This window comes from Oryzias latipes, chromosome 7 (assembly GCF_053564925.1).
Source record: "Oryzias latipes strain Hd-rR chromosome 7, Olatipes_Hd-rR_3.1".
Taxonomy (NCBI): domain Eukaryota; kingdom Metazoa; phylum Chordata; class Actinopteri; order Beloniformes; family Adrianichthyidae; genus Oryzias; species Oryzias latipes.
In genome coordinates this window covers 2895472-2911472 of record NC_136243.1, presented here as the reverse complement: position 1 = coordinate 2911472, position 16001 = coordinate 2895472, and the positions used below count along the sequence as shown (strand labels likewise).

The following is a 16001-nucleotide window of genomic DNA, read 5'->3' as shown; positions in this document are numbered from 1 at the left end:
TGTGCCAAATTCTACCATTTTGCGTTTTTCGCGTTTTTACACAATATGGAAAAATGAACTTTTTTTCGAGCGATTTTGACGAAATTTGACTCGCATGTCCCTAACATAAGTCTACAATCACCTTTGCAGTTTCGTCGACCTTTGACCTCGGGAAAAGGCGGCCATCTTGAATTTTCTATAAAAAACACCTTTACCACCAGATTCAAACGTAAACTTGTCGTTGGTATTTTCATCGATTGTCTCGAAACTTTTTGGGCATCAATGGCAAGCTACTGTGGAAGAAATGTTGGAATTAGAAGTTGTAGATTTTGAACGGCGTGTGCGTGGCGAGCTAGCAAAGTGGCACACTGTTATAACTCCCATGCATTTCAATACAATACAGTGAAAATTGAATGCATGCATTAATGCCTGAAACAGAATACATTGAAAAACACTGGATATGGACATATAAGGAATGTGGGCGTGGTTAGCATAAAACCACTGTTGCTAAGGACAACAAAAAGTTTACTTTTACCGATTTGTCCGAAACTGACGTCAATCTGTTCGTCCTCCAGAGGGGACCAAAACATAAAATGGTTGCTATGGAGATAAAATCAACAGAAAAGCCGCCATTTTGGAAAAAGTGGGTTTTTTATCAACTTATGACATGTAGCTCTCGCCAATGGAGGAATGTGTTTTACTGAGTCAGTTGATGATGCTAATCGCTATGCTAGCACTTTTAGCTATGTTAGCATAACTAGCATAGTTAGCATAATTAGCATTTCAGGTATTGTGTTTTTCTGAGTCAGTTGATGATGCTGATCGCTATGCTAGCAATTTTAGTGACATTAGCATAGCTAGCATAGTTAGCATAATTAGCATTTTAGGTAATGGGTTTTTCTGAGTCAGTTGATGATGCTGATCGCTATGCTAGCACTTTTAGCCACATTAGCATAGCTAGCAGAGTTAGCATAATTAGCATTTTAGGTAATGTGTTTTTCTGAGTTAGTTGATGATGCTGATTGCAATGCTAGCACTTTTAGCCACATTAGCATAGTTAGCATTGTTAGCATAATTAGCAAATCCAGCCTTGACTAGCTTTTAATTTGCGGGCTGTGAGGGCGGTGAGGTCAGCGGTGGTGCGTAGAGTTGGGCGTGGAAGGCGGGTTGCGTCTGCGGGCCATACAACGCCGCTTGCGGCTTTAATTACGTTTCTTCTTTCTTACGGATCCGTTGATCTCAAATTTGACCCCCGCCACATACCCGAAAACTCACCAAAATTGGCACACACCTAGGATAAATTGAAAATGAATTTTCGGCAAAGAGAACGTCACCCCCACCACGACGATGACATCACGGCGTGCGTTCCCGTCAAAAAAATGAATGGGCCGAAAATCGCTTATGGGGCCAAAAAAAAATATTTTGAAATACAGGTACGAAACCAAAACACGCGTGTTGGAAATATCCCAAAGAAGTTATGAAATCATTATGGGATGGCCACACGACCTACGGCTTGGCGGCCATTTTGTGGCGAACTTTGAGATATGGCGAATTTCGTGTTTTTTGACAATATAGGAAAACGACACTTTTGTTCAAGCGATTTTCACGAAATTTCATACACATGCCACAAACACGATTCTACAACTACCAAAGAAGTTTTGTTGACCTTTGACCTTGGGAAGGGGCGGCCATCTTGAATTTAAAAAAAAAAGCATCTTTATTGACGGATACAAACGAAAACTCGTCCTAGGGATTTTTATCGATCTTTTTGAAACTTCTCGGGCATCAATGGCAAGCTACTGTGGACAAAATGTTGGAATTAGAAGTTGTAGAATTTGAAACGCGTGCGCGTGGCGAATTAGCAACCGTCGCCATTTTAGCTAGCTCGCACATATTTTATCGGAATAGCCTGAAACTGAAATATGCGATACCCTGGCCCACACTGAACAAAACGATGTCACGCATGACAAAATCGATAAAGGAATGTGGCCGTGGTAAACAAAAAACGATCGCAAAAAAAAGTGCTGACTCGGCAAAAAAAAAAATTTCGGATTTTATTTTTAAGAATCGGCTAACGAAATCCAGATAACTTTGTCGGGTATATCCAAAGAAAGTTTTGAAATCATTACGTGATGGCGACACGACCTACCGTTTGGCGGCCATTTTGTGCCAAAATCTGCCATTTTGCGTTTTTCGCGATTTTACACAATATGGAAAAATGAACTTTTTTTCGAGCGATTTCGACGAAATTTGACTCGCATGTCCCTAGCGTAAGTGTACAATCACCTTTGGAGTTTCGTCGACCTTTGACCTCGGGAAAAGGCGGCCATCTTGAATTTTCTATAAAAAACACCTTTACCACCGGATTCAAACGTAAACTTGTCGTTGGAATTTTCATCAATCGTCTCGAAACTTTTTAGGCATCAATGGCAAGCTACTGTGGAAAAAATGTTGGAATTAGAAGTTGTAGATTTTGAACGGCGTGTGCGTGGCAAGCTAGCAAAGTGGCGCACTGTTATAACTCTCATGCATTTCAATACAATACAGTGAAAATTGAATGCATGCATTCATGCCTGAAACAGATTACATTGAAAAACACTGGATATGGACATATAAGGAATGTGGGCGTGGTTAGCATAAAACCACTGTTGCTAAGGACGACAAAAAGTTTACTTTTACCGATTTGTCCGAAACTGACGTCAATCTGTTCGTCCTCCCGAGGGGAACAAAACATAAATTGGTTGCTATGGAGATAAAATCAACAGAAAAGCCGCCATTTTGGAAAAAGTGTTTTTTTTAGCAACTTATGACATAACTCTCACCAATGGAGGAATGTGTTTTTCTGAGTCAGTTGATGATGCTGATCGCTATGCTAGCACTTTTAGCTATGTTAGCATAACTAGCATAGTTAGCATAATTAGCATTTTAGGTAATGTGTTTTTCTGAGTCAGTTGATGATGCTGATCGCTATGCTAGCACTTTTAGCCACATTAGCATAGTTAGCATAGTTAGCATAATTAGCATTTTAGGAAATGGTTTTTTTTTGAGTCAGTTGAGGATGCTGATCGCTATGGTAGCACTTTTAGCTATGTTAGCATAGCTAACATAGTTAGCATAATTAGCATTTTAGGTAATGTGTTTTTCTGAGTCAATTGATGAGGATAATCGCTATGCTAGGACTTTTAGTCACATTAGCATAGTTAGCATAGTTAGCATTATTAGCAAATCCAGCCTTGACTAGCTTTTAATTTGTGGGCGGTGAGGGCGGAGAGGGTTGACGGTGGTGCGTAGAGTTGGGCGTGGAAAGCGGGTTGCGTCTGCGGGCCATACAACGCCGCTTGCGGCTTTAATTATTTTTATGGCCCGCAGCACTCACAGAGTGCAAGGACCATATTGTAACTGGTACGAGGGTCGAACACTCAAAAAGGTCCAAAACGTCAAAAAAACACGTCAAAACGCCAAAAAATGGGGTCAAAAGTCGCCCAAAGCACAAAACAACACGACAATTGTGTAACGCAACAAAAATACACACACACACGCACAACACCAACGCAAAAACGTAAAAATTGTAGTCGCAAAAATGACGACAAAAACACAAAAATGCCCAAAAAAGCCCTCAAAAGACGGGTTTAAAGCCAAAAAGACATGCCCAGCCTATAGTAAAAGACAGGCCGCATTGAAATACATGGGAAATCCTAACCGCAAAAACTTCTATATTGTTTCTGCTTCGTTTCATTATTATTATGGCCCGCAGCACTCACAGAGTGCAAGGACCATATTGTAACTGGTACGAGGGTCGAACACTCAAAAAGGTCCAAAACGTCAAAAAAACACGTCAAAACGCCAAAAAATGGGGTCAAAAGTCGCCCAAAGCACAAAACAACACGACAATTGTGTAACGCAACAAAAATACACACACACACGCACAACACCCCCACACAAACGACAAATTTGTAGTCGCCAAAATGGCGACAAAAACACAAAAAAGCCCCAAAAAGCCCTCAAAGAACGGGTTTAAAGCCAAAAAGACATGCCCAGCCTATAGTAAAAGACAGGCCGCATTGAAATACATAGGCCACCTGACTGCAAAAACTTCTATATTGTTTCTGCTTCGTTTCATTATTATGGCCCGCAGCAGCAGTCACTGACTGAAAGGACCATATTGTTTTCGCAGTTGGAACGACGACTTCGCCGCCTTTCAGCGAGAATTTGACCCCCGCCGCATGCTCGAAAAGTCACCAAAATGTGCACACACCTGGGATAAATTGCAAATGAATTTTCCACAAAGTCAACGTCACCCCCCCGAAGACGATGACATCACGGCCAGCGATCCCGTCAAAAAAATGAATGGGCCGAAAATCGCGTATGGGGCCGAACAAAATGTACTTCAAAATACAGCCGCGAAACCAAGACACACGTGTCGGGGATATCCCAAAGATGTTTTGAAATCATTACGGGACGGCCACACGACCTACGGCTTGGCGGCCATTTTGTGGCGAACTCTGAGAATTGGCGATTTTCGTGTTTTCCCACAATATGGGGAAAAGACGCTTTTGTTTGAGCGATTTTCACGCAATTGCACACACTTGCTGCCAGCTCCAGTCTACAAACACCCCAGAAGTGTCGTTGACCTTTGACCTTGGGAAAAGGCCGCCATCTGGAATTTTCTCAAAAAAGCACCTTTAGCACCAGATACAAACGAAAACTCGTCGTTGGAATTTTCATCAATCGTCTCGTAACTTTTCGGGCACCAACGGCCAGCTACTCTGGACAAAATGTTGGAATTAGAAGTTGTAGATTTTGAACGGCGTGCGCGTGGCGAGCTAGCAACCGTTGCCATCTTGGCTAGCTCGCACATATTTTATCGGAATATCCTGAAACTGAAATATGCGATACCCTGGCCCACACTGAACAAAACGATGTCACATACGACAAAAGCAATAAAGGAATGTGGCCGTGGTAAACAAAAAACCGTCGCAAAAAAAAGTGCTGACTCGGCAAAAAAATTTTTTTTTCGGATTTTATTTTTAAGAATCGGCTAACGAAACCCAGATAACTTTGTCGGGTATATCCAAAGAAAGTTTTGAAATCATTACGTGATGGCCACACGACCTACGGTTTGGCGGCCATTTTGTGCCAAAATCTGCCATTTTGAGTTTTTCGCGTTTTTACACAATATGGAAAAATGAACTTTTTTTCGAGCGATTTTCACGAAATTTGACTCGCATGTCCCTAGCGTAAGTCTACAATCACCTTTGGAGTTTCGTCGACCTTTGACCTCGGGAAAAGGCGGCCATCTTGAATTTTCTATAAAAAACACCTTAACCACCAGATTCAAACGTAAACTTGTCGTTGGAATTTTCTTCGATCGTCTCAAAAGTTTTTGGGCATCAATGGCAAGCTACTGTGTAAAAAATGTTGGAATTAGAAGTTGTAGATTTTGAACGGCGTGCGCGTGGCAAGCTAGCAAAGTTGCGCACTGTTATAACTCCCATGCATTTCAATACAATACAGTGAAAATTGAATGCATGCATTAATGCCTGAAACTGAATACATTGAAAAACACTGGATATGGACATATAAGGAATGTGGGCGTGGTTAGCATAAAACCACTGTTGCTAATGACGACAAAAAGTTTACTTTTACCGATTTGTCCGAAACTGACGTCAATCTGTTCGTCCTCCCGAGGGGACCAAAACATAAAATGGTTGCTATGGAGATAAAATCAACAGAAAAGCCGCCATTTTGGAAAAAGTGGGCTTTTTAGCAACTTATGACATATAACTCTCACCAATGGAGGAATGTGTTTTTCTGAGTCAGTTGATGATGCTGATCGCTATGCTAGCAATTTTAGCCACATTAGCATAGCTAGCATAGTTAGCATAATTAGCCTTTTAGGAAATGTGTTTTTTTGAGTCAGTTGATGATGCTGATCGCTATGCTAGCACTTTTAGCCACATTAGCATAGTTAGCATAGTTAGCATAATTAGCATTTTAGGAAATGGTTTTTTTTTGAGTCAGTTGAGGATGCTGATCGCTATGCTAGCACTTTTAGCTATGTTAGCATAGCTAGCATAGTTAGCATAATTAGCATTTTAGGTAATGTGTTTTTCTGAGTCAGTTGAAGATGCTGATTGCTATGCTAGCACTTTTAGCCACATTAGCATAGTTAGCATAGTTAGCATAATTAGCATTTTAGGTAATGTGTTTTTCTGAGTCAGTTGATGATGCTGATCGCTATGCTAGCACTTTTAGCCACATTAGCATAGCTAGCATAGTTAGCATAATTAGCATTTTAGGAAATGTGTTTTTTTGAGTCAGTTGATGATGCTAATCGCAATGCTAGCTCATTTAGGCACATTAGCATAGCTAGCATAGTTAGCATAATTAGCATTTTAGGAAATGTGTTTTTCTGAGAGAGTTGATTATGCTGATCGCTATGCTAGGACTTTTAGTCACATTAGCATAGTTAGCATAGTTAGCATTATGAGCAAATCCAGCCTTGATTAGCTTTTAATTTGTGGGCGGTGAGGGCGGAGAGGGCCGCGGTAGTGCGTAGAGTTGGGCGTGGAAGGCGGGTTGCGTCTGCGGGCCATACAACGCCGCTTGCGGCTTTAATTTTTATTACGTTTCTTCTTTCTTACGGATCCGTTGAGCTCAAATTTGACCCCCGCCACATACCCGAAAACTCACCAAAATTGGCACACATCTGGGATAAATTGAAAATGAATTTTCGACAAAGAGAACGTCACCCCCCCGAAGTCGATGACATCACAGCGAGCGTTCCCGTAAAAAAAATGAATGGGCCGAAAATCGCTTATGGGGCCAAAAAATAATATTTCGGAATACAGTTACGAAACCAAAACACGCGTGTTGGAGATATCCCCAAGAAGTTTTGAAATCATTATGGGATGGCCACACGACCTACGGCTTGGCAGCCATTTTGTGGCGAACTCTGAGAAATGGCGATTTTTGTGTTTTTTGACAATATGGTAAAACAACACTTTTGTTTCTAGCGATTTTCACGAAATCGGACACACATGCCACTAGCAGGATTCTACAATAACCAAAGAAGTTTCGTTGACCTTTGACCTTGGCAAGGGGCGGCCATCTTGAATTTTCATAAAAAAGCACTTTTAGTAACGGATACAAACGAAAACTCGTCCTAGGGATTTTTTCCGAGCTTTTTGAAACTTCTCGGGCATCAATGGCAAGCTACTGTGGACAAAATGTTGGAATTAGAAGTTGTAGAATTTGAAACGCGTGTGCGTGGCGAATTCGGAACCGTCGCCATTTAAGCTAGCACGCACATATTTTATCGGAATGTCGTGAAAATGAAATATACGATTCCCTGGCCCACACTGAACAAAACGATGTCAGATACGACAAAATCGATAAAGGAATGTGGCCGTGGTAAACAAAAAACCGTCGCAAAAAAAAGTGCTGACTCGGCAAAAAAAAAATTTTTCGGATTTTATTTTTAGGAATCGGCTAACGAAACCCAGATAACTTTGTCGGGTATATCCAAAGAAAGTTTTGAAATCATTACGTGATGGCGACACGACCTACGGTTTGGCGGCCATTTTGTGCCAAAATCTGCCATTTTGAGTTTTTCGCGTTTTTACACAATATGGAAAAATGAACTTTTTTTCGAGCGATTTTCACGAAATTTGACTCGCATGTCCCTAGCGTAAGTCTACAATCACCTTTGGAGTTTCGTCGACCCTTGACCTCGGGAAAAGGCGGCCATCTTGAATTTTCTATAAAAAACACCTTAACCACCAGATTCAAACGTAAACTTGTCGTTGGAATTTTCTTCGATCGTCTAAAAAGTTTTTGGGCATCAATGGCAAGCTACTGTGTAAAAAATGTTGGAATTAGAAGTTGTAGATTTTGAACGGCGTGCGCGTGGCAAGCTAGCAAAGTGGCGCACTGTTATAACTCCCATGCATTTCAATACAATACAGTGAAAATTGAATGCATGCATTAATGCCTGAAACTGAATACATTGAAAAACACTGGATATGGACATATAAGGAATGTGGGCGTGGTTAGCATAAAACCACTGTTGCTAAGGACGACAAAAAGTTTACTTTTACCGATTTGTCCGAAACTGACGTCAATATGTTCGTCCTCCCGAGGGGACCAAAACATAAAATGGTTGCTATGGAGATAAAATCAACAGAAAAGCCGCCATTTTGGAAAAAGTGGGCTTTTTAGCAACTTATGACATATAACTCTCACCAATGGAGGAATGTGTTTTTCTGAGTCAGTTGATGATGCTGATCGCTATGCTAGCAATTTTAGCCACATTAGCATAGCTAGCATAGTTAGCATAATTAGCATTTTAGGAAATGTGTTTTTTTGAGTCAGTTGATGATGCTGATCGCTATGCTAGCACTTTTAGCTATGTTAGCATAGCTAGCATAGTTAGCATAATTAGCATTTTAGGTAATGTGTTTTTCTGAGTCAGTTGAAGATGCTGATTGCTATGCTAGCACTTTTAGCCACATTAGCATAGTTAGCATAGTTAGCATAATTAGCATTTTAGGTAATGTGTTTTTCTGAGTCAGTTGATGATGCTGATCGCTATGCTAGCACTTTTAGCCACATTAGCATAGCTAGCATAGTTAGCATAATTAGCATTTTAGGAAATGTGTTTTTTTAAGTCAGTTGATGATGCTAATCGCAATGCTAGCTCATTTAGGCACATTAGCATAGTTAGCATAGTTAGCATTATGAGCAAATCCAGCCTTGATTAGCTTTTAATTTGTGGGCGGTGAGGGCGGAGAGGGCCGCGGTAGTGCGTAGAGTTGGGCGTGGAAGGCGGGTTGCGTCTGCGGGCCATACAACGCCGCTTGCGGCTTTAATTTTTTTTTTGTATCTTCATATTAGTGAATAATAAGAGGAACCTAATCAGCTAGGTTAGGCTCTGCAAGTTTTTATTTCTGTTCGATTTATTTATTTTTAATCTTAAAAACATTCTGCTTAATTTCATTTGACTAAATCTGTGCATGCCATATCTACTACCCATGTTGAATATTTTGTTTGGTTGTTTGATATCTCTAAATTAATGAACAATGAGTACACAGTAGGAAAATAAGAGAAATCCAAGAGAAATCCTGCTAGATAATACTGCATAATAAAGCAGCGTTTTTATTTATTTATCTATTTTGTTGTTTTTGTATATCATTAACATCTCTTTAATTGTATTCAGTTAAATCTGCACATGCCTTATTTACTGACTCTCTTATGTACATTTCTGTTTGATATCTTTATATCAGTGCACAGCAACATTTAAAAGCATTATAAAAGAAGGAAAAAAAAAGGGGAACAAAGAAAAAAGGGGAATAAAAAAGGGGTAGAGAACGAGAAAATAAAACGGAGCAGGGGAGCGTTTTAATTTAGTGACATTTCTTTTTTTTTTTTTTTAGAGGACCAATCGAGGTCAACGATTTAACCTTACAGGTTAGAGGAAGCTATATAGAGGGGGGGGGGGGGGGGGGTAACCACTTAAGTGTGGGATGGGTTTTCCTTTTGTTTGTGAAGTTCAGAGTGTGTTTTGTTCAGTGATCAACCTTCTCAAACAATCAGTCATCAGAACTTTGTTTTTTGATTTAAAATGTCTAAAAAAATGAAAATTAATTTCATATCCTGGAATTGCAGAGGTTTGCAGAAAATAAAAAAGCTAAAACAAGTAATGAATAAGATTAATGACTCAGGTGCAAAAATAGTCTTTTTACAAGAGACACACACTATCAAAGAGGACCATGTGAAGATTAGAAGGAGATGGCAGGGAACTGTCTATGCAGCATCTTACAGCTCACAAGCAAGAGGAGTTATGACCCTTGTACATAATTCAGTTCCTTTCCAAGTGTCAAATGTAATTGAAGACAAATTAGGAAGATATTTGATTCTCCAAGGCTCACTACTTGAAACTAGATTGAATCTAGTGAATCTATATGGGCCAAATGTCGATGACGATCATTTCTTTGTCAATTTATTTCTTATTCTTTCCACCCTCCCAGGTCTCTATGTAATTGCAGGAGACTGGAATTGTACATTAGACCCAACTAAGGACCGATTTACTGGATGTGACAATACCCACAATAAAAGCAGGACAACGATCAAACATTTTATGAGTGAATTAAATTTAATAGACATCTGGAGACATTTAAAACCCAATGACATTATCTACTCATGCTATTCAGGAACACACCGAACCTTCTCTCGCATTGATTATTTTTTAATATCTGCCTTATTAATATCCAAAATTGTGTATTGCTTTTATGATAGTATACTGCTGTCAGATCATGGACCATGTGGCATCATTTACACAGAGGATGCCCTTGTCAGAGATCCACCCAAATGGAGTCTAAATCAAAAATGGCTGTTAGACGATAATTTTCTGAAATACATTGGAAAGGTAATAGATGACTACTTCAAGGTTAATACAAATGAAACAACTGCAGCAATAAAATGGGAGGCGTTTAAGGCTGTAGTGAGAGGATATATAATTAGTTACACCTCATCCAAAACTAGAGATTTTCATAAAGAGAGATTGTTACTCGAGACTAAAATAAAAACTCTTCAGAACCAGGTGATCAAAAATAATACTGCTAATGCTGAAAAAGAATTGTTCACACTTAAAGCAGAATATAACAAAATGTCAGCAGATAGAGCAATTTCTGACATTATCAGGCTTAATCAGAACTTCTATGAACAAGGAGTGGAACCAGAGTGGGGTCTTTATTGGCATGGCAAATTAAACAATTAGAAACTAAAAAAGCAATAACTTCAATCATAAATGGCGAGGGTATTACAATAACCAATCCTGTAGAAATCAACAAAGAATTTAGAGAATATTATGGGAAATTATACAACTCAGGGGAAAACTGTGATAGTCAAAATATATTTTTAGATTCTGTAGAAATTCCTCAAATTCCAGACAAATTTACAGAAAGACTTGAAGCTAGTTTGGAGGAAAAAGATATCAGTAAGGCTATTGATGATATGAAGGTAGGTAAAACACCTGGCCCTGATGGACTTCCAATTGACTTTTATAAAAAATTCAAATCTAAACTACTTAAACCTCTTTTGGATATGTTTTTAGAAGCATTTCAATGTGGAAGTTTACCAAAATCACTGACAGCAGCCACTAAAGCACTACTACCCAAACCTGGCCGCCCAAACAACTGTTGCGAAAACATGAGACCAATAAGCCTTTTGAATGCTGATTTAAAAATTCTTTGTAAAATTTTGGCTAAACGGCTACAAGAAACTTTACCCTATGTAATCCATAGGGATCAAAACGGCTTCATTTTAGGGCGGCAGGGGTTTCATAACGTTCGGAGGGTTCTTAATCTTATTCATGGTTTAGATAACACCACAGATAAAGCCTTCTTATCTTTGGATGCCGAAAAAGCGTTTGACAAGGTTGAATGGCCTTATCTTTTTAACGTTTTACATCGATTTGGGTATGGCAACAACTTCCTAAAATGGGTGCGCTTACTATATTTAAATGCTACTGCTGAGGTGGTGACAAACAAAAATGTCTCGCAGCCGATTATGATAAAGAGAGGATGTAGACAAGGTTGCCCTTTGTCGCCCCTCCTTTTTACATTGGCAATAGAACCTTTTGCAATTGCCATAAGGAAAAATAAGGATATAGCAGGAATAACAATCGGGCACGAAGAACACAAAATTGCATTGTATGCAGATGATGTTATCCTATTCATCTCAAACATGAGTAAAACAATTCCAATTATCTTAAAATTGATAGAAAACTTTGGCAAGATCTCTGGTTATACAGTCAATAATACAAAATCCGCCATTCTAGTACTTGATGAAAAACAAGCTAGCAATCCTAACTCGCGGGCTTTACCATTCAAACTTGTGGATCATTTTACATATTTAGGTATAGAAATCAGACGTAAACTAAACGACGTTGTTAGGGTTAACTATGAATCTTTGATAAATGAAACTACAGTGTCTGTTGATAGGTGGATGTCCTTACCTCTCTCCTTGATGGGAAGAATTATTGCTATAAAAAATAATATTCTCCCCAAAATGTTGTACGTGTTTCAGAATTTACCATTGCCCCCACCTGATGATTTCTTTTCAAAAATCAAAAAACAATTTCTTGCATTTATTTGGAAAAATGATAAAGCACGAATTCGGTTATCCATGATGCAACTGCCATATAACCAGGGCGGGTTAAAATGTCCAAATATAATTTGGTATCATTGGGCTACACAATTAAGATCAATAAAATTTTATTTTGAAATTATTGATGCCCCCCAGTGGAAAGAAATGGAATCTGTTGGTCTAGATTTACCACTGCCATATTATCTTTATTCAGATACGATTTTTAATTTGATTAAGAAAACTACAAATCCAATTGTTAAATACATGATAAAAATCTGGTCTAGGGTATACAAGCATACTAATGAAACTAATAACTTATCTTTGTACACCCCAATTTGGGGAAACCAGTATTTTATCCCAGGGAGGGCAGATATTATCTTTCAAGACTGGTCTTCGAGAGGATTAAAATCAATACAGGATCTATATTTACCAAATTCAGAATCACTAATGTCCTTTGACGAACTGACATGCAAGTATAACATTGATAGGAAATGTTTCTTTAAATTCCTTCAGTTACGGAGTTTTATTAGAGAAAGGCAGGGTAATCAATTAACTAAGCCAAAAAAACATCACTTGAAAGAATGCTTTCTAAAAATAGTCGGAATAAAGGTGCCATATCAGAATTTTATGATCTTTTGTTGTCCAACTCTAAGGAAAACTCTGATTTTAAATTTAAGGCCTGGAATGAGGATCTCAAAACAACCTTGTCAAAGGAAGATTGGGAGTTAGCTTGTAGCAAAGTTCACAAACAGATAATCAGTACTCGGTTTAGGGTTCTGCAATACAAGTGGCTTATGAGAACATATATAACACCAGCGCAACTGAACCGATATAACAGTAATATTCCCGATATCTGTTGTAAGTGTGCTGAGGCTAAAGGGACTCTCTTCCACTGCATGTGGCAATGCCCTGAGATAAGACTTTTTTGGGAGGAGGTTAGAAAAGCAGTGGAGATGATTGTTTCAAAAACTGTTCCAACAAATCCTGTTATGTTTATTCTAGGTATATATCCTTCAAATCCCAAGTTTAGTAAAAGCGAACAAATTATGATTGACATGTGTTTTTTACAAGCAAAAAGAACCATTGCAATGTTTTGGAGAAGAACCAGTAGGCCCAAATTGACTCACTGGGTGAAACAGATGCTCGTAGTTTTTCCATTAGAGAGGATTACATGTATTAGGAAAGGAAAGTTGGAACTGTTTGCAGAAATGTGGGGTCCTCTAAAAAGTTTTGTGAGGAGTCTTAATTTGGAGAATGGATCTGTGGATGACCAAGACTAACTAAGAATACTCTGTAAACCTACAGTATTTAAAAAAAAAAAAAAAAATGCATTTGTATTTGAAAAATGTATCAAAGATGGCTTTTCCTTAATTTCCTGATTAATAGAGGTTGATCTGTTTTTTGTTCTTCTTGTTTAGTTTTTTTTCTCTGTTCTATTTTGTTTATTCTATTTTAGTTCACATATACAAATTGGATGTAAAGCTTCTGATTATGGTTGATAATGTACCAAAAATTAAAATAAAAACAATATTACAAAAAAAAAAGATGGAACGACAACAGCAGTGGCACACGGATAAGAGGCATTTTAAACAAAAGTGGGAGGATGATTATTTTTTGCAGAAATCTCTTCTAAGGCTGTTTGTCTTATTTGCCAGCAATCCGTGGCTGTACTGAAAGAGTACAATATACGTCGCCACTACGAAACTAAACATGCGGTCTTCTCCAGATACAAAGGTGAGGCGCGAAAGAAAAAATCGAGCGAGCTGCTATCGAAACTTCGGTCACAGCAAGCCACCCTCACGAGGCCCTCGACAGCACAAGACTGCGCCACACGGGCCAGCTACGAAATTTCGGCGCTAATTGCAAAGAGTGGGAGATCGTTTTCAACGGGAGATTTTGTTAAGGAGTGCCTGTCCACAGCTGCTTCAATAATGTGCCCTTCCCAAGAAAGAGTTTTTTCCCAAATTAGCCTCTCGCGCAACACAGTGACCCGCCGTGTTGAAGATTTGTCTCGGGACATTAGAGATCAGTTAACAGTAAAGTCAAGAGACTTTGTTGCTTTCTCACTGGCATGTGATGAGAGCACAGACATTTCTGATTCAGCGCACCTTTTGGTTTTTGTTCGGGGAATTAACGCTGACATGGAAATAACACAGGAGTTGGCGGGACTTGAGACGCTGCGAGGGACGACAAAAGGCGAAGATTTGTTTGCGGCGGTTTCAAGAGTCCTGGACAAATATAACTTGAGTTGGGACAAAATGGTTGGAATAACAACTGATGGTGCACCTGCCATGATTGGGAAAAAAGCTGGCCCCACTGCTCTCATTTCCCAAAAAGTTTCAGAGTGTGGGGGAAAGGTAGCGCAATACCACTGCATCCTGCACCAGGAACAGCTGTGTGCAAAGACGATCGGACTGGCAGACGTCGTGCGCGATGTCGTTAAAATCATTAACTGCATCCGCTCAAAGGCACTCTCACACCGCCAGTTCAGAGCATTTTTGGATGAAGTTGATGCGCAATACAAAGATATTCTTTACCATCAGGAGGTGCGCTGGCTTAGCAGGGGGACTGTGCTCAAAAGATTTTTTGAGTTGCGCCAACTTATCGCGGAGTTTCTGTCGAGTGCGAGCAGGGACACACAAATCCCCACTGATAAAAGATGGATTTTCGACGTGGCCTTTATGGTGGACATCACCGACCTGCTCAACAATCTGAATGTTAAACTTCAAGGCAAAGAACAGATCATAACGGAGCTGTTTGACCACATCAAGGCTTTCCAAATGAAGCTGCAACTACTCTGCCGGCATCTTTCAGCAGGTAAGACATTAACATGCTGCACACAGACTTTTGGCTGTTTGTTATTTGTGATTGTAACACGTGCTGCTCCATGTGTGTCCGTCGCTGTGATGTGTCGCTGTCCGTGGTGCTTACGCCTGTTTGACAGAAAACGTAACTGTTTGTCTTTGTGGGTTTGCTTTCATTGCTCTGTTGTCTTTTGTGTCCTGTAGCTTATGTACCTCATAGTAGTGCTAATTATACTAATGGACGCATTCTTATTTGACTTTGTCTCTTCAGGAAACTTTGCACACTTCCCCAGCCTGAGAGACGTGAATGTGGAGGTGGACAGGTTGCCAGAATATGGAGAACTTCTCAGCAACTTAAATAAGGAGTTTGATTTGCGCTTTGTGGACTTTAAGAAGACTGCAGATGACATGGAGCTTTTTTCTCAGCCCTTCAGCGTGAGTCCCGACTCAGTTCCAGAGCATTTGCAGATGGAGTTGATTGAGTTTCAATGTGACACAGAGCTAAGACGCAAATTTGTATCACTACCCTTGAGGGATTTTTATCCACATGTGTCAAAACAAAGATACCCACAGATGAGAAAAAATGCACAAGTGATGCTATCTCTGTTTGGCAGCACCTACATTTGTGAGCAAACATTTAGTCTCATGAACCTGAACAAGATCAAACTCAGGGGGACCCTCACAGACTCACACTTGCAAGACATACTAACACTATCAGTGAGTAAGCTGCAGCCCAACATTCAGTCACTGATTAAGTCAAAAGACCAGCTCCATGTCTCTGATTAAGGATCGCAGTTTGCTGTTTTCATTCAAAAAAAGTTTGTTTTAGTTTGTTTTTGTTTTTTAGTTGAAAATTGCCAGTGAGGCCTTGCTGTCATGTTTAATGGTTTGAAAGAATGTTTATTTTTGTGTGTTACCTTGATGAATACAGAATCAAAATAAACACATTAAAGCATATTCTTTGTGTTCTGCTTTTATTTAATGACATACAAAAAACTTATTGTATTTGGCCCACGGTCCACGATCACATTTAGATTTTAGCCCTTTGAGGAAAAAAGTTTGGGCACCCCT

At 39.4% G+C, this 16001-nt stretch overlaps 1 pseudogene across 1 annotated transcript; it reads left to right on the top strand.

Annotated features, from left to right (window-relative positions):
- Window positions 1–8785: 8785 nt before the first annotated feature.
- On the top strand, window positions 8786–15716 carry LOC111947632 (general transcription factor II-I repeat domain-containing protein 2 pseudogene; annotated as a pseudogene). Its single transcript, XR_013657157.1, has 2 exons — window positions 8786–14943; window positions 15202–15716. The product of XR_013657157.1 is annotated as a general transcription factor II-I repeat domain-containing protein 2 pseudogene (transcript).
- The last annotated feature ends 285 nt before the right edge of the window (window positions 15717–16001 follow it).